Source organism: Siphateles boraxobius, unplaced genomic scaffold (assembly GCF_051911475.1).
Source record: "Siphateles boraxobius isolate OS27281-9 unplaced genomic scaffold, OSU_SipBor_1 204, whole genome shotgun sequence".
Lineage (NCBI taxonomy): Eukaryota > Metazoa > Chordata > Actinopteri > Cypriniformes > Leuciscidae > Siphateles > Siphateles boraxobius.
The window spans coordinates 3,757,501-3,778,706 of record NW_027508816.1 but is presented as its reverse complement, the minus strand read 5'-3'; the positions used below and the strand labels follow the sequence as shown (position 1 = coordinate 3,778,706).

Below are 21,206 nucleotides of genomic sequence, written 5' to 3'. Positions count from 1 at the left end.
TATTTTAACTACTTTATACTCAAAACCTTTTCTAATCTTGACAAAACACATATCGTCGAGTCTCGAGGTTCCATATTTTGTGATAAAAGTGATATTTGGACAGAAATGCATTAATTTGTTAGTGGAGAATGCATCAAAACAAAAATCAATGTGATGTGTGTGGCACACATTTCCGGTGGCTATTTTTGGCATTACGCCTAAACAAAATCTCGAAGGAACTTACATTTTTGTGATATCAATTTCAAATTTGGAATGTAACTTGGTTAGACGTATAGCTTTGGTTTTATTGTAATTTTTTAGTAAATATTATTTAGCAAAATATATATTTTATATAAAATACAAATATTTAGTACAGTACATTAGATTTATAGTAAATTTAAACTTCCATAACTTTTTTATGCTTTAATTTTTTAAGTGCTTTCATTTCAGCAATAATCTGCTAAGTGTCTCTGTTAAAATAAGACCAGGTATATATTCCAAAGAATTCTTGAATTACAACCATTTAAGTTTGGATAGTGAATTTTCACGTCTATTCTCAAACAGTTGACAGTTAAGGGGTTAAAAAGCATCATATGCAACCAAAATGAAGTCTTATTTGTCTCAGTTGTTGTTTTGTCACTGGAGCTGTGAAGCTCTGTTTGCAACGCAAATCTCCGGCAAAACCCACTCATCGATACTAATGTGGGTCTGATGTGAGAGAGTGTGTTTCTCCATCCATTCAGATTTCACAGGTTTGATACTTGCTCTCTTTCTTCACTCCTGCAATGAAACACTGGCCACATGCTTTATTTTGGCAAAAGCTAAACGACGAGTGACTTAACGGAACGGAAGAAATGATTTGACTTGTGAAACTGCCTGTAATGACTGTACCCTGACGACCGCGGTGTTTAAGTGGCGTTATGGCTCTGCTTCGGAAGTAATGAAGCGGCCATTACCTGTTTCTGGCCCATTTCTCCCATTTCTCCCAGTAACCGCAGTGCATTTACACCCCGACGCGTCCTCAAACACAGCGGTTGCCATGGCGATGACCAAACCACAGGATCTCATCAGGTGAGGAACATTGCTTTAGAAAATAACACACATGATATGTCCAATAAATCTTGTCTGTCCCACTCTCCTATAAACACACTCATTTTATCCTTCTTCCCGCCATATAAAAGAGTTAGTAGGATCTCACAAGCCTCAAAACACTGCTTCTCTTTACAGTCATCCAGATTTATGGGTCATTTGATGCTTATGGTCACATTATGATCTGAGTGCTACTGACTGATGATATCATAAATCTGTTTAATGTAGTTTGTGGCCAAAGGACAGTTTTCTCATATTTTTTTTATTTTGGGGGATTTCATTGTAATGCACAATACTCACCAAAGACACATACCCAACGTGTGTGTTTGTTTGTGTGTGTGTGTGTGTGTGTGTGTGTGTGTGTGTGTGTGTGTGTGTGTGTGTGTGTGTGTGTGTGTGTGTGTGTGTGTGTGTGTGTGTGTGTGTGTGTGTGTGTGACTGTGTCTGTGTATGTATCTGTGTGTGTTTAACCCCTTCATTGTAGAGTGCTTTTTCCTGGCATTATTGATTTTAATTATTTTGATTTTATTATTGAATTATTGATTTTATTTCAGAAATTTCCCTAAATTTGCTCTGTCACTCTAACACCAGTTCATGTGTGTGTTTATGAGTGTGTGTGTGTTTTGTGCATTAACATAGCAAGTGGGACAAAGGTCATTAGGTTTCATACTATTCTGATAAAATAAAATGAATCAAATAAAATGCTAAAATATCAGATCCAGATGACCGACAGAACCGGAGGGCCGGGAGAAACACAGATGGACACAGTAGTGGACAGATATCAGAGCTCAGAAGACTTTATGCCACACTCATGTGAACAGTAGTGGATTTCTGTAGTCTGTCCTCGTCTTAAAGATGTCAAGAGGCTCGAATGTGGGAATCCTGAGATCTGAAAAACTACTTGCCACACTTACTGTTGGAAAGGCTGAGTCATGTGCGCATGCGCTACTTACGTTCAGTCATCATCAGCACAGAGCGGGACTGTACAAGCAAGACTGTTGCTGCGTTCCAAACCGCATACTTCCCTACTATTTAGTATGGGAAAAGAGTAGGCGAGCGAAAAAGTATGTATTAATCCAAAAGAGTAGGCGAGAATTACCTGGGTGACGTACCAATTATCGCGAGATTTGGACATAAGTGCGTTCGAATGTGCCTACCAACTTTCCTGCGAGTCTTATTGGGCGTCGCCATGACACACGATACTTCCTGTTGCCGGTATCTAAGTTCCGGTTTAGCCTTAGCAGGGAGACAGACGACAGCAATGAAGCTAGCAAACAAGGGACACTACTCGCGGCACAAACAAAAGGAGGAAAACTGATTACTTATAAATATTAAATGTGACAGACTACGCAATGGCTCCTTGTGGCTCAACGTGTGCCGTTGTCGGGTGCACAAACAACACGCGAAAACTGAAGGACTTTATGAACGGGATCTGTTTCCAACATAAACGGACCCGCTTGACCTGTTGCCCAGCACCCTACGCACTCCATTCAATGCCGAAGGACGAGACAAAAACAAGAGAATGGTTAGCGGCCCTAAAGCTAAAAAATCCACCGAAGAGAGTTTATGTCTGTTCTTACCATTTCATCGACCACAAACCAACGGAGCTTCATCCGAATCCGGAGTTATTCCTGTGTTATGAACGACAGCCAGTTAAGAAAAGGCGAAAACTCATCAGGTGCCAGGATAACTTGGAGGTAGCACTACAAGCTAACAGTCAGACATCAGCTTCGACCAGCAATACTGAAGTGCAGCACGAACAGGAAGAGTCTCGTAAGTAATTTGTGTGACATCTTTATATTATATATTTTTTTAATTGCCCAAATGTAACCTAATGCTGCCGCACTGCTGCGCTCAAGTTGGCTAAGTGTTGTGATGGTTCAATAAAGTAGGCTATCTATCTATCTTTTCTGGGTTTCCAATTTAACTTACCCAGTTTGTGTTTAAATTGCTTACATAGATTACAGCGCATGCACCCACTTCCACTCTGACACAACTCCGGAGGTTTCATTCTTGGATGAGCGGCAAACATCCACAACCCATGAGGATGGTAAGTTAGCCTAATACATTGTTTGTTGTTCAGTTAGATTCTAACCTGTATTATGCAAAGCTATGTTGGTCAACTAGGTCAACCAGAGATGATAATGATTTGTCTAGATGGAGGCTATAACGTTTTTTTAAATAAATAAATACATAAATAAATACATAGATTAATAAATAAATAAGGTTTAGGCACCCTTGGTAATTCAGTTTATCATCTGCTGGGTGATTTTGAAGCAGTAACTTCCTTCGGATATTTTGTTTACAAATAGTGACATTTGAGATATGAAATTGCATTTATAGAATCAACTTCAACAATGTTATATAATAACAATACTACAATAGTAGGTGCAAAAGTTACAACAGCCTGTAGATGCTTCCTCTGGTCTCAGTGCTTAGTCCCTGGTGTCTGCACAGAAGATAAACTGAAATCTTAGTAATGAACAGGGGTGCCTAAACTTTTACATAAAACTGTAAGTAGTATTGGTATAGCTATAGATAACATGACTTAACTTGCCACCTGCTACTGAAGTAGTAGAGCTCAACATTAGGCCTGAAACCTGATTTTGATTTTCATTGTCAACTTAGATTGCAGTGGGGACACCTCTTCTGACACAACCATCAGGACAGCAACCAAGTGTTCGATACAGACCCAGTGGGAAGACCCTGCCTTACTGCATCATGGTTATGCGAAGCTGGCCACCAACACTAAAGAAGTCCATCATCAAGCAACACAGTGCAGTGTGGCGCATAATATTCTTCTCAATGATTCAGACTCATTACTGTACACTGGCATTCCACTTCAAACATTTAATACTCTTGTTTCGGTGCTTGAACAGTTTGCGGGGTCTTTTAAAATGTCTCTTTAAAAAAGAGACCAAGTCCTCCTAACATTAATGAAATTAAGATTGAACCTCATGATTGGTGATCTGAGCAGACGGTTCTTCATATCAGAGAGCTTGTCAAGTAAGATTATATCTTACTGGATTGACAAATTGGAGGAAGTTACAAGAAACCTCATCCCTTGGCTTCCTCGGGAAACTATTCGGGCGACTATGCCACAAGCTTTTAAAACTAAATACCCCAACACAACATGCATTTTGGATTGTAGCGAAAGCCTGTTACAAAAACCAAAAAACCTAGACTCAAGAGGAGAGTCCTATAGCCATTATTATTCCCATAATACAGTTAAGTACCTTGTAAGTATTGCTCCATGTGGATTGATAATGTTTGTCTCTGCAGCTTATGGTGGACGCTGTAGTGACAAGTTTATTACTATGGACTCTGGGATTCTGGAGTACTTACAACCGGGTGATGAGGTCATGGCAGACCGTGGATTCACAATTAGAGACATACTCTTCGAAAGGAAAGTTAACCTAGTCATACCCTCGTTCACAAAAAAAGGTGCACAACTCACTGAAGAACAGGTCACTTCCACTAGAAGAATTGCAAATGTTAGAATACACGTGGAAAGGGCCATCAGACGCCTAAAGGTGTTTAAAATCTTATCACAAGTAGTGCCTATTTCCCTGGTCCCAAAAGTAGACAAAATTCTACGTATATGTTCTGCCCTTGTGAATTTGCGGGGTGATCTCATTCGTGACGGCGAACAATAGGTCACTTCATGCATTAAAAAAAAAAAAAACTAACGGGGAGAGTTCAGTGCAGCTTCAAATGAACTCCAGAATTGTAATGTAGAGGTAATGAAATCACATTTAATATTTGTAATTGTTGAAATGTTGTCCATGTCAGACATTGTCAGTATACATTTGATTATTTTTTTATCAACATGGAATTAAGTGAGTTGTAATAAACATGAATTAACATTTCATTGCTGTAAATTGAATTATTTTCAACAGTGGGCACTAACAATGGCACTTGGTCACATTTGTCTTTCCTTACTCTCTCTTTACATTTTCCTCACAATTTCAGTGTATCTCCCATCAAACTTAAGCCGCCCCTCAGCAAATTCATCAACAAGTTGAGGCAGCATGGATGAGAAGTAGAATGCTCTCAACCGTTTCACCTGTTCTGTGACAAACAGCTCATCAAATGGTACACTAAATACCAAACTCTCATCTGGTGTCCAGATCATCAGTCTGGCTGTCTTGAGACCTGTGCAAAACATTCCTAGTTGGACTTGCATGTAATAGCCCCGGCTACCAGTTTTCTGAACCTCAAGTTTTCCATCCACTACCTTAAAATCACTGAATCTCTGAGATAACAGTTCACTGAGTGTCTGGTGATTTTTATTTGGGACGGGGCATTTAATCTCTAAGAGCTCACAGGAGTTGATGATTCCATCCGGACTTGCTGATAACCATGGCTCTGCCCCACATACAATTGTGCCTGTGTGTGTTATGTTCATTCCCTGTTCTTTCAATTGGTTGCAAGCTGTTTCTTCATTTTCTTTCCCATAATTAGTGGCATAGTTACCACGAAAGCTGGGGTAAAAGTGCTCACACAAAAACTTTTCACTATTTGTGCCTGCACGTACAGGCACCTTCTTTGCTGAACTGGCTGTGATTCTAAGTTTCCTAGAACTGTGCCACAGATCAGATGCACTCTGCCCCCTCGTCTCAAGTTCTAGTGTATCAGCTTGTTTGCCATCCATACTAACATAAGCCTGGTAGAATTTTTGGCATTTCACACAACTCAGATCATTGTCATGATTTTGATGTGACAAAATTGTTAAATCATTGATGGTTCCCTGTTCTTTTGAACTCCCCTTTTGTTCTGCTGATGGAGTGGCATTGTAACACTTTTCCAGTAGTGTATTCTTGAGAAGAAATAGAGGTTTTGTTAGAGATTTGTCCACACTCTCTCTAAAGTCTTTGTGGGACTGATACTGTGGTGTGTTTGGGAGCTGACTGCCAACTGCCCTAGTCTCTTCCTCATACTCATCCTCTGCCTTGTGGTGCCTAAAATGAATCTGGCTCAGACGCTTGGGCTGAAGGTTCTTGGATGTTCCTTCATTCCATCTCCGCTGTGTGTCAGTACATGCAAGCCCTGTCTTTCCACTAACCACTGCATTCTGGACCTGAATCAGCCATAACATAATGTTGATGACATTTTTGTACATTAACGGCATTGCACACTACAGTAGGCTACTGCATAAATTCAATATTTCGAACACAGACATTGTCCTGCACTTTACTTAGAATAAAAACTGCAGTTAAGCTGTTTTTGTAAGGGGTATTCTTTATTGTTTTCAATAATTTACAGATTTAATGTGTAGCAAGATCGCTCTAACAGCCTATACCTACCTTCCAAATGACAGCTGCTGCATGGCTACAAGATTTTCCTAGCCCTGCAATGCATGAACAGTCGACTGTTTCGATTATACCAATCGGCCTCGTCATTATCCAAGCAAGTTGTTTGGGCTTGTTGATGCTCTGACTCGGCTCGACCTCAGCCTTAAGGAAGATGAACTCGTCGTATTTTGTACACAGTATTTTTCCAATTTTGTTGCTGTGTAGATAGTTGTAAGCCTCTGTGCTCTTATAATTTCGTAGTGTCTCACCATCAACACCCTCACTAAGCACGAAATAGTTAACGATATCCACATAGCTAACGTCTGGCCACAATTTCATATCGTCTACCCATTCCGTTAAGGTAGACGGATGGGGCACTTTAACTGTTCTATCGCCAGTTCTCGTAAGATAGTCAGGTCCATGGGACCATCTGTGAGATGTGCTCATTTTGCCAGCGGCGTTGTTGTAAGAGTATAGCACTTCTACTCCTAAATACTAATAGCGTTTAGCTGATAGCAGCAGCTACAGGCTAATGTAAACAGGAAGTTTGATACCGGCTTGTTCTAAGCATTCTACGTTACCATAGCGATTCATGGAAAGGTCAAAGTTCGGGAAAGTTGTGGATATAGTAGGCGAAAACAGTACGTGAAGGAAGCAGTACGTTCGAAACATCAGTATTCATAAAAGAGTAGGGGAGAAGTTCCCGGATGGCTTACTGCTTCCGGCCCGATTTTTGAGTGCTCAACCGATGGATACTCTTCTATCCCAGGAGGCCACGCGAGAGCATACGTCATTATCAAACATCACGGAGATCAGCGACGCCGGGGGTTTTCAAATGTGAGTAAACACGGTTCCTTTTGTGTTAAACTACAATAGAGTAGACGTTTTAACTGTTGAAGGTGTAAAGTAGTTAGACAGTATAGTATAGTTGTGATTTTGCTGTAAAAACATGTTTTGTATAGCTAGCTAACAGGGGAGCTCTAAGCACACGTAACGTCTCTAAAGTGGATTTACATAACCATATACATCTTAAACACGCTTATTTAAAATGTCTATTTACATCTGAAAGGAAAATATTGTAAGTATTGACATATTGCAGATGAGCACATCACAACATGAAAAAGACATCTGAGTGATGTATGTGTGGCATTATCATAGGATAGGATAACGTTAATTCACTGTTGTCAACAGTGTTGACATTAGACACATGTGCTGTAAATAAGGTAAATAAACAAATCTATAAAGTAACTAAACATGTTTTTATTCAGACTGGTGTGAGCACTGAGGATGAGGAGCCCAGAGCTGAATCCTGGAAACGGTGCCATGGATGAGACTGTCATAAGATCTCTCCATCTGCCCTTATCGCCTCAGATTGTGAAGCGCAGCGCAGCAACAAGCTCCGGCACGAAGGCACGGTCACCTCTGGTGAATTCATCAGAATAAAGCCGCAGAATGGGAACCGCTGTGTTGAGATGGCAGTAGGATGTGGGCTTCAGCGCCCAAATACATGCTTGTAGTTTGAATAAAGATTTGTTTCATGTGCATGCATTTGTTTATTGTGTGATGGTTACTTTTATTTGTTCTTTTACTCATTTATTCATGTTTCTTATTGTTGTCAGTTTATAAATATAATTATTTAATGTATGCATTAATTCATTGCTTGACTGACAATTGAGATGTTCACGTGTATTCATGCATAACTCATATGACAAAACAAATTACATTTTGCTTGTTTCATTAAATTATATCATTTTTAGTATATAAAAAAAGTAATATAATTAAGTATCAGTGTTGGGAGTAACGCGTTACAAAAGTAATGCATTACAGTAACATATTACTTTTTGCTGTAACGCAGTAGTGTAAGGCATTACTAATACATTTTCAGTAATATTTTACTCGGTACATGTTCAGTATGCTTGCGTTACAACAGACTTTTAGTTTCAATTGTAAAACAAACAACAACAAAAAACAGCAAGACCGCGAGACATTAACGAATGAAAAATGCAAGTAGGCTAAATTACCTGTTCGTGGTCAGTCAATAGCCGCGTGTGGTGTCCAAGTCTGTAAATAAAGACTAAATGGCAGCGTCGTCTGATATATTTGTATAGCGATTTATTTTTTACAGGAGTGCCGTGAGGTATGATTTCGGCCTCTGTGCTCGCGCAGGCCAGAGGAAAAGCGGCTAATGGTGAAGATGGCATGAAGAAGACTACATTCGCGAGATGGAAGTACGCGCATTAGGCTATTCGTTCTGTGTTTTCTTTCTAAACAGTTAGGCTATGTTTATGTTGTATTTTTCATGTTTTCATCACGCAATCATGTTTTTGATGCGGTGGTGACGCGTTCATGTAAGAGCGGCGGCGCTGCCGATAAAGCACCTAAAAGCTGTCACAAAGAACTGGCAAAAGCAATGATTATGAATATGTCAAATATAGCAAGGAGACATGTTGATTGTTTATTAATAAAGTCGAGATGAAGTTGACGATGCTGACTCGCGATCTTCGCAGTAGGCTAGTGAATGCACCAGAGAGAAATGCACATTTCATTTCATAAGCAGAGAGCAGTCTGTTTTCTTTCGTTTTGAATTGTTCTGTTTACAAGTAGACATTTCAATATAGATATATTTTTCAGGTCCGTGAATAGGCTACCTTATACACTGAGTTTCGGTTCATTTATGAGACGCGCTCCAGTTCCGGAGCCGGCACCTCCGTGTCAAGATTATAATTGTCTGCTATATTTAGCCTGTTTCTTATTTATTAAATCCATGCAATTGGTTGATGAAACATTGATTAAAATTAAGATACAATTAATACAAAATGAAATTCACTTTAAAGAAAGGCTTTGTGTGTGTAAGGTCTGAAAGTTTTAAAGCAGTCTTTTAGTGCCGCTTCAGAGCGGTCGCGTCCGTAACGGAGAACTGTCACGTCTGTAACATTGTTTTTTCCTCATAAATGCGATCACGAAAAATAAAATAAAATGAATATTTTATGTTCTGTGGAGAGCCAACCCTTCTTCATTAGATTTGCGCAGTGTAATTCACAGAATTACAACAAAAAAATTCGTTGCCTCCTAAAAGTTAAAGATTTTTTTTTGTCACACATGACTGTCTATTTCCCTAATATTAAATATAAAACGCATGTGTAGACTGATATTTTTCTAATGTCTGGACTCCTTTCTGGGAGGAGCCTATGGATAAACAGACGTTTCAATATTTTGGTATTAATGCATTTTCTGAGAATTTATATTTCAAGTTTTGACTGCAAATGTCATGTCCATAACGCTGGAATTCCCCAATTTTAAATAATTTATCCTCAACTAGTTTTGTGGTGTAGGTCTACATATTTTATCATGTTAAGTTAACTTCAAATAATACTAATAGTAATTTAAAGATGTGGTAGCATTGGATCTGGATGGTATGGATAACGCTGGGAGTTGGAAGGGGTGTATCGCCATTCTGCAGGTTCGTGGATCTGAGTCTCGCGATTTCGGTTTCATATCACATATCGTTACAGCCATAGTCATTTTAGAATGTTAAGTTCTACTTCTGTATAGTTATTTTGGTGAAAGTAACTCAAAAGTAATACAGGAGTAATGTAACGCATTACAATTCTGAGACAGTAATATTGTAGGGTAATGAATTACTTTTAAATAACAGTAACAAGTAATATATAATGTATTACAGTTTGGAAGTAACTTGCACAACACTGTTAAGTATTGGTCAGCATTTAATATTATTTTGTTTAAGTTTTAGGGTGGGCTAACAATGCAATTCATTCTGAGGTAATATTAATTTTTTATGAGCGATACTTGCATTTTTCGAGTATAAAGTCAACAGTTTCTCCAAAGGAGATCTTCGAGCAGCGGCCCGTCTCCTTGTGCACTGCAGACAGTAAACGCATAGGAAAACTGTTCTAGGTTGTGCTGTCGAGTTACTGATGTTATGAAGTGTTAGTGGACCTGTCGCTCATATAATTTAAACTTATAAACTTATTACATAAAGATCATGGAAAGATACTAGTTGTATCTAACAATGAACAATCATAATGACAAAACAGAAAACATAAAGATCATTGGTTTGTGTACATCATAATATGATATTTATACACAGGAAAAAAGAACAATAACAAGGCTAAATATCTTTAAATATAAAAAGTTCTTCATAATACATTAAAAAATCGTTTTGTTGTTATTGTCTGAGGGATGAAACGAGAGGTAAATTCATCAAGAAAAGAGGAAAACTTGAAGGAGAAACTTTTTGGGTATAAAATAAAGAAATTAACAACATATTCAAGAGATAACGATTTTGGGGTTTCTTAAAAAATCGTTATAAGGAACTGTGGGTCACATTAGAAGGGTTTAAAATATAACAACTTAAATCAACCCTAAATGTATTCACAAAATAAATTGGCAGCTGTTTCTTCAACAATACCACAAAATGAGCAAGTTTCATCAATATCAAGATATTTACAGATAGATGAATTAACCTGTTAAGTGTCACCCCCCCTTTTTTGAATAGACATGAAAATGCACATTCCAAACTTAAATGGTATAGGATAAGAATCCTTTGGAATATAGACATAAAATTGGTCTTGTTTTAAAGAAGACATTTGGCAGATTTTTGTAGAAGTGAAATAAATTAAGAAAGTGAAACAGAAAAAAAGTTACAGAAGTTTGAGTTTATGAAAATGTACGATTAAAAAAATTAATTATTCATATTTTATATAAAATATATATTTTCAAAACCTGGACAACTCTTAAACTGCAAAAAAATCAAAGCCAAAAATCTGAACAAGTTGTGTTTCAAATTTTAGGTTGATATCTCAAGAAATGAGGTTTCAGTAAGATTTTGTTTGGGCGCAGTACCAAACTTTTTCACTAGGTCACAACCAGACTCCATTACTGCCCATATAAGGGCGCCTCCATTTCCATATGTGGTTTGAGTGATCTGAACCATCATTTTCACAATTTTCATACAATTTATAAAGTAGACATCCTATTCAGAAGTAGTATTGGAAGTTTGGCAGATTTTGATATGAATTAAACCTTGAATAAACACATAAAATAACACATATGTGCGTTATAGCTCGCGGCCACATCACAAATGGTGAATCTATTAATTTTTCTTTATATTTAAAACATTTTCAGTCCTTTTTTTCTAAAATAATTGAATGCTTGCCATCTTTTGAACTCTTGGCATGAAAACAAACTGGTTTCTACCCTTCTTTCATGATTTTTCATGTTCATTGCTATTTCAAAATAAAGGTCTGAACACGCCTAGGAGTATGAAAATATTCTTGTTGCAAATTAATAAATTACGTCTCCTCTGTAATTTGTTTTGAGAATCAGTAACCAAATATGGAAACTAGAGATTGTAAGCTTTCAAATGATATATAGTTTGTCAAGATTAGTTTAGGTTTAGTATAGGTTATTACTGTTTTAAATATGTAATGGATTTGGGCCCACCGGTGGGCCCATGACACTTAAGAGGTTAAACATGTCGTTCATCTTTTAAGTTGTTGCGTTTGTGATAACGTGTCGTAGGTCACATGATACGTCAACATGGCGGATGATGTCCGGATCGCGAGATTTGGCTATAAAGTACCTACTCTTTTAGCGCTCGTTAAGTAAGTACTCATTGAAATTAAGTACCTACTCATTGAGTATGCGGTTTGGAACGCAGCCTGTGTGTGCGAAGTGCGTCAATAAATATATGTAAGTTGACTGTTTACCTAGTTTGGTTATTAATACTTGTTAAGGAGCTGTAAAGCCTTGATGTCATACTTTCATAAAGTGATGCATGTTTAAGAGAGATGAATCCGTTAATCGCGTGAGGTTAAGGGCTCGTGAATGTGCCGTTTATGTTCGATATTACTTGCAATTTATAATATTGAGATTGCACCCAGTGTTTGATTGTGCATATGTATGTGTGATCGTTACATTAGTATTTGAAACTCTTGTTATTTCGAGTTTAAGGACGCGATCTTTATGACTATGTGCCGTTCATTTAAAGGTGCAGTGTGTGACTTTTAGCGACATCTAGCGGTTCGGTTGCGAGTTTACACTAAGGGCTCAGCCCACCACTCACCCCTCCCTTTCGAAGAAGCTACCGTGTCTCAAACGGGACAAACATCGTCGTCTGAGACGGCAGAGAATAGCGGGAGTAAACCAAGTTTCTGTACCAGAGTCCATTATAAACCACATCATGGATAAAGTTTACAAAGCCATAGTCAGGTGAGGATCAAGGGTCTTAATACGTAATATAATAATAGTAATTAGTTGATTGTCTCACGAACGTAACACATTTCTCCCCACATAGCAAACCCATAATACAGCGAGGGAGAAGAACATGAAACTATGCAACTATATATTTTTTCTAACAGGGTAGTAAAAGTTTAGCTGACTAAATATGAGCTGTTACTGTGGCTGAGCTGGTTAAAGGGTTAAGCGTTGTTTATACTGGACGCGTCCGCATGAACCCAAAGCTGCCTGCGGCAAAAATGACGTGATTGTAACAGCGCGCGCGCCTCCGCATCCCCTAGACACCATTTACTACACACAATAGGCTTTTTTTCTCTGATTTTGAAACTCGATCGACTTAAAATGCTTCCAAGATCGACGGGTTGGTGATTCCTGTAACTGTTTTACGGTCAATGACAAGAGTGCTAATCAGCTGTCTCACGAACGTAACCAGCACATTTATCCCCGCATAGCAAAGCCATAACACAGCGAGGGAGAAGAATTAAGTTACATGAAACAATCCAACTACATATTTTACACCACTGACAAGGGAAAAGTCACTACTCACGGTGTTTATGGCTATAGCTTCTAGCTTTCTGCGGCTTCTCTTTCAAGGTAGTGACGAAACGCGCTCTGTAACGCTATTTGTTCGCTGTCGGCTACGGTAGAAACATGACGTCACAATATGTCGACCTTCATAGAAGGGGATATGTAGATATAAATGCCTCATTCTAAGGTAATAAAAACATTACGGTTTATTAAGTAAGTTCTTTATACACCACTGAACACATAGTTATGGATGTCATATTGCATTTCTGTTAATAGATACTCAAAATTTGTACACATTGCACCTTTAAATTACCTCAGATTTGGTTTCGGTTTTGAATGTTACGCCATTTCTGACCACCTGGTGGCGGTGTTGCATATTTTCGTTGCATGTATTTTGATTTCTTTATTTAATATAGAATCGAACCTGATAATTCTTTATTTGAAGAATGTAGATTTGGAAGTAATGTTTGTATAATGATACAAGGGACATTTGTTAATATATATCTTTATTTTTTTCCCTTTGTAGACCACAAACACACACAGCTAAATACTTTAAGCAACCTGTGTACTGCTGTTTTGTGCATGGCCAAAACTGTCAACAATAAACCTCCTTTGCATGGAACTGATTGAATCCAGTGTGTTCTGATCGACACCCCATTGAGGAAAGCTAGAAATAACAAATCATCACCTATTACAGTCCAATCCTCCTATCGAACACTTACAATTAATAATCATATTTTAAATCAGCAAATAGCTGTGGTGTGTAAATTTGTGCTCAAATAGCGTTAAAAAAGGCTTATCTATCAGGCTAAATGCTGCGGACTGTTTATATAGCAGCTGCAGTGATGCAATGACTTTATCTGTCAGCGATTGGGTCGTTTATTTAGAAGGCGGGGCTTATTCCGCCATATTGACACTGCAGGACACTACAGGTGTTTCTCAATAGCAGTGGCTCAGGAAAAATGTGCATATGGACTCTGATTATATTCACTCTATGTATAATGCATATAATGTAGAATAAAATGAAATGACACGACCCAGTCTGCTTTTGTTAAATGTCGTTTTAATGATCAATATGAAAGTAAGTATAAAGTATGAGAAGCTATACAACAAGAAATAAAGACAAGCAAACAATTTGGTCAAACGTACTAAGTCAGCGCTCCACCACAACGATAATAAATACATTATGAAACTTCACTTTGCCCTCAGCCAAAACAATTCGCCCGGGAACAAGTGATAGATTCACCCGTTAGATATGACCAGTTATATCTGATGTTTAACCGCTACAGAGACATCAGAGCGTCAGAAGGACGAGCGGTTAATCTTTATAAATAAACCACAGATTTGAGCTTTAAACAACTATATTCTTGCCTGGACAACTCATAAAACTACATTTCGTGACACAATAACAGCAGTATTTTTAAAATGACGCGGGTTTTCTCCTCCACCATTGACGTTTGCTGGTTGATGCGAGATGCATTCTGGGATACCTGGCTGGGGATCTGAGGGATTTGAGCCGGACTCAGCTAGATGTGAGATGTGAGCAGCGACTGATGACGTTTCACACGTCCACAAGAACAGACAAGAGCGCAGATTGAGAAACAGCTTAAGTTTAGCAAAAGCTGACCTTTGTTCTTCTGGAAGATTCACTGCACTTGCTCTGATCCCTCCATTGATTCCCAAGCCTGCCGAAATAGGGTTTAGGACCTTCTGTTTTTCTGCTTTCAAACCCCAGACTCCCGCTAGCTCACTGTTATCAGCGAGATCTCGTCACTGTACACACACAGACTCTCTCGATTACGCCAGACCGAGACTGAGGCCAAGAAACTGCGAATGCTGACATGCCAGTCACAGCGGCCCCGTTTATGTCAGTGTATTACTGTTTACTGCGAAAAATATGTCAATGGTTTCTGGCAATACTGATTGAATATGGGTTTTTTCACTTCAGAAAACAAAAACAATTGACAACAAGGCAGTACATCTGGACACTGACACTTCTAAACATGGTTATTACGCAATCCAATCATTTCAAAATGCCCAAATATCAACCAGTTTAATCCTTACCCAGTTATCATGTAACGTTTTACTCTAAGTTATTAACAAAAGTCGTTCCGGTAACGTTAATGGAACGATCATTCAGTCTTTAATAATGTAACATTAGCACAAAAATGTTATTTACGCATCATTCATCGAACAATTTTCTGAAACTGTTTAGTTGGACGTTATTCTGTTTATTAAACCTTATTACCTTCTACTTCTTTCAGACGGTTCAAAGAACGTTCAAAAGTAATGTTTCCATAATGCTTGCAAAATAATAAAATTGAGAAAACAGAACTTTAATGTTCTCTCTAGTATCATGTGGTCACATGTTATATGTAGTTACTTTAGTAATAACAGTAAATTATTCATAATTGCATGCAGATAACCCTTACCGTAACGACACTCATATGTAGTTTACTGATGTTTCTCAGTACTTATTTGAGCAACAAACTACATCAACTTAAAATATACTGTAGGGTTACACTTCAGTATTACAGTGTAATTTATACATTTAAGTACTGAGTAATAATAATTAATCATGTACTTATAGAGTTTAGGTTTGGTTTAGGGTTAGCTGCATGTAATTATGCACACTTTATAGTTATTACTATAGTAACTTCATGTAACGTGTAACAAGGACAATGGGAACGTTATCAAAAACATAGTTTTGTATTTTCTGGGTATGATGTCATACACACAAGCCCCTTTGGTAAGAACGTATTCATGATAAGACAGGAAATAAAAAAGTGCTTGTGAATCCAAGGATAATGTCGACTACGGACTCTGGGATTTGCTTTTTAAGTATTTTCCCAGCTCTCGAACATTCAAAGACTCACACGTCAGAGTCCGGTGAAGAGCAGCTCCTGCACACACACACACACACACACACACACACTAGCCGTCACTCCATCACTCCGTATCCATGGAAACGCTCCGGTGCTGATGCTGGCCGACTGTGGATGGACTCTGTTGAGGAGATGTGTCGCGCTGTGACGGGATATTGGCCAAATCAACTCAGATGCATGAAGTGAACCGAGTACGGCTCTCATTTCACAGAAATCGACAAAAACACAAATACGAGACTCTCGCAACTACAAGAAATGATGCGTTTCACCACATATCCAGCGTGTGGAGTTCTGTCATGCTACGACTGTATTACACCATGGACCAAGTGCTCCTGAAAAGCCTCCTTTAGGATTTTTTAAGAGTTGTTTTCTCATGCAGATGCGAACCATTGAATACTAGACAAGTTAGCGCCATCTAGAGGCCTAAAACGTGAACAACACAACATTATCATAATAGCTGGGTCAAAAAGGGCATTTTTACATACAAGTACAGGGTTTATAACATTCAGTCAGAATAATAATGGCTACGACAATCTTGGCATCTCAAGGTAAACTAAAAGTACATTTTAAATGTGTTGGAATAAAATTAAAACACTTTAGTTTAGGGTCCAATTCTCACCATTAACTAGTTGCTTATTAGCATGCATATTTTTATTGGCTGCTTATTGTCAGTTTAGCACTTATACAGCACATATTAATCCCTTATTCTGCATGACCATATTCTAGATCCCTTAATCTAAATTTAACAACTACCTTACTAACTATTAATAAGCCGTCATTAGGAGTTAAGTGAGGCAAAAGTTGTTAATAATTAGTAAATTGGACCCTAATCTAAAGTGTGACCAAAATTGTGTTTGTATTTTAATTTGACATTACAAACTCAAAGTCTTTTGGTTACTAGAAAAATCATTTAATGCTGATATTTACACAATCCTTCATTTTGCATTATTGATCAATATACAATATCATGGTGAGAGCATTGACATTTAGATCGTCTCCTTCTGTCAAACATAACATTTAAGAAAATGATGATGCTTAACCCTTTAAAACCTGAAGCTAAAATAGGTCATTATCACATATTTTGTTGTTTTGACTGTACAATCACAATTCAAGCACAAAGTGTCATTTTTGTTTCAGAAAAAAAGAGGCTTTCAACGAATTAGTTATTGACCATTACTGTGTGGTGAGTTTGGAAAAAGAATTTAAATAGACATACTAGAAAAAAAATTATTAAAAATTTATCTAAATTTAAACTTAGATTTTTATTTAGAAAAAAAATCACAAAAAAAATCACAAATGAAAGAATCTAACACTTTAAAGTAGAAAAATTAACTATACTATGTATATAAATGCTAGTTTATATATATATATATATATATATATATATATATATATATATATATATATATATATATATATATTTGCAAGTGTAAAATGCCTGATGTGTTTAGAAAATTAGTAGCACCTGTTTCATACCGAATCTGCCCCAACGTTTTTAAAGTCTCCCTGCAGTCAATAATTGTATCCCTTAAAACTCATCTTTAATCACCAGAATTAAAAAAATAAAAAATATATTCATGCCTTAAAATATCTTAAATGTAACTCCACAGCCGTGCTTGCCTCATTTAGTATACGCAGATCTATGAATATGCAAATGAGCCCCGCCTCCACTCACTCCCAAAAATACTCAGCAATGATGTTAACTTATGAATTTACACATGGTTTGTCTTAAAGCATATTAAAAACACCACATAGACATATAAACAACATTAAAAGCTGGATTTTCACCAAAGGGGGACTTTAAGATTGTAAGCAAGGTGATGCACATCTAGCTGTCCTGTAAATAATTTAGTTAATAAGTTAGTCTTGCACTAACATCATAAAACGAGGTGGAAGAATTTCAAAATCAGACAAGAATCAAAGAACAAGCCAGTTAATAACTTTCATAAAAATCCTTATTAGTGACTCAGTTGAATATGACTTGAGGCATAGACATAGACACATAAACAACATTAAAAGCTGGATTTTCACCACAGGGGGACTTTAAGTGAATGAAAAACAGTCGAGACAGAAAAAGCATGTGTAAAATAACTGTTTATTGGATTCTTGCAATATGTTTTAAAGTGACAGCAGCCTAATATTCCTGCTGTTGTCTGTGTTTTTAATATTAATCAAACAACAGACTCACTGCAAGAAAATAATGCTGATGAGATCTCTTCTAAAACTTTAAATGAGACCGTTGTGAGAGTTTTGTCTCAGGAGTCGAATGTGAGAAGCAGGAGACTCGGGCAAAAGTCTCCAGTTAATGTTAAAGTAACCATTTATTTTCAGTGTTTTGTTGTACAATGATTTAATAGGAGGAAATCATGACCTATATTTACATGCATGCAAAATGGGCTGCACAAGAAAAAAAAATTCAATGCTAATCAAATAAAAAAAGGTTATGCAGCAACCATGAGGAACTGGTACACTAGTATTACATCTGATAAAAATAAGTTTTTTTCTTATACTAAACATCTTACACTGATCTAATCCCTTTCTAGTGGGAAATGTGCTGCATATACAATGCTGGGCACTGAAGATCAATTGAAACTAGTAACCCTTATTAGCTTATTCTAAAATGTACAATAGTATTTAAATAACAGTTTCAGTTTTTACATATTATAGTAAATACAATATTAGAAATATGATTATTTTAAGTCTCCAGAGCTTAGGAAAGGCAACCACTGAGCAATAAATATTTCCTCTGAGAGAAACTGTAAAACCCAAATATGACAAAAATGTTGTCATATGTGTGTGTACTGTTCGTAATTAATTTGTATATATAAATACACACCACATGCATGTATATATGTAAGAAATATTTGCATGTATATGCTGTATATGTGTGTGTGTGTGTGTGTGTGTGTGTGTGTGTGTGTTTAAATAACACATTTGTCTTAGATATATACATGTATGTGTGTGGGTATTTATATTTAATAGTTATACACAGTACATTTACATTACATTTACATTTAGTCATTTAGCAGACGCTTTTATCCAAAGCGACTTACATTTGAGGATTAAACCAAGCGAGTCATCATGGAGAGGCAAAAACAACGCAAGAAGTGCTCAGAATACAAAGGTCAAACATTGCTCAGAGTAGCATAAACCAGACAAGCGAAGATTTCAAGAAAAGGGTTTTATTTTTTTTATTTTTTCCTATGTTAAGTGCTCACGGAAGAGATGAGTTTTCAGTTGTCTTTTGAATGCTGTCAGGGATTCTGCATTACGGACGAGGGTGGGTAGATCATTCCACCAGCATGGAACCGTGAATGAGAATGTTCTGGACAGTGATTTTGTGCCTCGCTGTGATGGCACCACGAGCCGTCGCTCCTTGGCCGATCGTAGGCTTCTGGTAGGGATGTAGACCCGTAGGAGCGAGTGAAACTAGGAGGGAGCTGAGCCGGTGGACAATCTGTAAGCAAGTGTCAGCGCCTTCAACTTGATTCGAGCAGCGAGTGGTAGCCAATGCAGGGAGATGAACAGCGGAGTGACGTGGGCCCTTTTGGGCTTGTTGAAGACAAGACGAGCAGCAGCATTCTGGATCATTTGTAAGGGTTTAGTTGCACATGATGGAAGACCAGCTAGAAGAGCATTGCAGTAATCAAGCCTAGAAATAACCAGGGCCTGGACAAGAAGTTGTGTTGCATGCTCAGTTAGGAAAGTGTGAGTGCTGGTCGAAGTGTGGGAGAGATGGCTTGGAGAAGGTGTGAGGGGATGGGGTCTAGAGGGCAGGTGGTAGGATGACTGGAGAGGAGAAGTTTAGATACTTCTTCCTCGGTTAGTGGAGAGAAGGAGGAGAGAGGGTTATTGGCTGTGGGAGAGGTTGGCCTAGGTTCCTGTGTGTGTGGAGGAGAGAACTGACTGCTAATGGTTGTTGTTTTGTTAGTGAAGAAGTTAGCAAAGTCATCAGCAGTTAGCGAGGAGGAGGGTGGTGGTGGAGGTGGACAGAGGAGAGAGTTGAATGTCTTGAAAAGTGTTCGTGTGTTAGAGGTGGTGTTGATCTTGTTGTGGAAATATGAAGATTTTGCGGCGTGAACATCAGCAGAAAAGGAAGAGAGCAGAGATTGGTACATACTCAGGTCAGATGTATCTTTTGATTTGCGCCATTTTCTCTCCATTGCCCTGAGTTTAGTCCGGTGTTCACGAAGAACCTCAGATAACCAGGGGTTAGAGGGGGTAGCGCGTGCTGGCCTGGAGGAGAGAGGGCAGATAGTGTCTAAAGAAGAAGTTAAAGTGGAGCATAAAGTATCCGTTGCGGTATTCACATCTAGAGATGAGAATTGTGAGGGTGAGGGAAGAGAAGATGACACAGCAGAGGAAATACGGGAGGGAGAAAGTGAGCGCAGGTTTCGTCTGAAGGTAACTGGTAGGGGAGTTGGTGGAGTGTGGATAGTGAGTTGTAGATTGAAAGTAATGAGGAAATGATCTGAAACATGGAGAGGTTTCACCAAAATGTTGTCAGTGATGCAGTTGCGTGTGTAGACCAGGTCCAGTTGGTTGCCTGACTTGTGAGTACCTGTGGTGATGAGCCGTTTGAGATCAAATGAGGCTAGGAGAGAGATGAAATCTGTAGCATACGGCTTCTCTAGATGAATATTGAAATCGCCAAAGACTACAAGTGGAGTGCCGTCCTCAGGGAAAGAGGACAGCAGCACATCCAGGTCCTCTACAAAGCTTCCCAGTTGACCTGGGGGCGATAAATTACTACAATCTGGATCTTAAAGGGAGTTGTAAGTGTAATAGCATGATATTCAAATGAGTTGTTTTTGCATAGAGAAGAGAGAGTTGAGTATTTCCAATTGTTAGAAATGAGAATACCAGTGGCTCCACCCCTACCAGACTGGCGAGGGGTGTGAGAGAGAGAAAAGTTGTTAGAGAGTCTTCTGGACGGATCCAGGTCTCAGTCAAGCCCAGGATATTAAGAGCTGAAAGAGATGCAAAGGCAGGAATGAAGTCAGCTTTATTGACTGCTGACTGACAATTCCATAGACCCATAGAAAGAGAGAGAGGTGTGTGTGTGTGGATGAGAGAACGGGACGCAGATTAGCAGTATTGCGCTGCCTTCTGTCAGTGATGAGAGTGCGTTGTTGAGAGACAACCGGAATGTATTGAAAGCACATGTTGATTA

General features: G+C 38.2%; 1 long non-coding RNA gene across 1 annotated transcript; it reads left to right on the top strand.

Annotated features, from left to right (window-relative positions):
* Positions 1-2,262: 2,262 nt before the first annotated feature.
* Positions 2,263-3,956, top strand: LOC143745507 (uncharacterized). The gene is made up of 3 exons (XR_013206005.1): positions 2,263-2,841; positions 3,029-3,118; positions 3,697-3,956. It is a non-coding gene; the product is annotated as an uncharacterized LOC143745507 (long non-coding RNA).
* Positions 3,957-21,206: the final 17,250 nt, after the last annotated feature.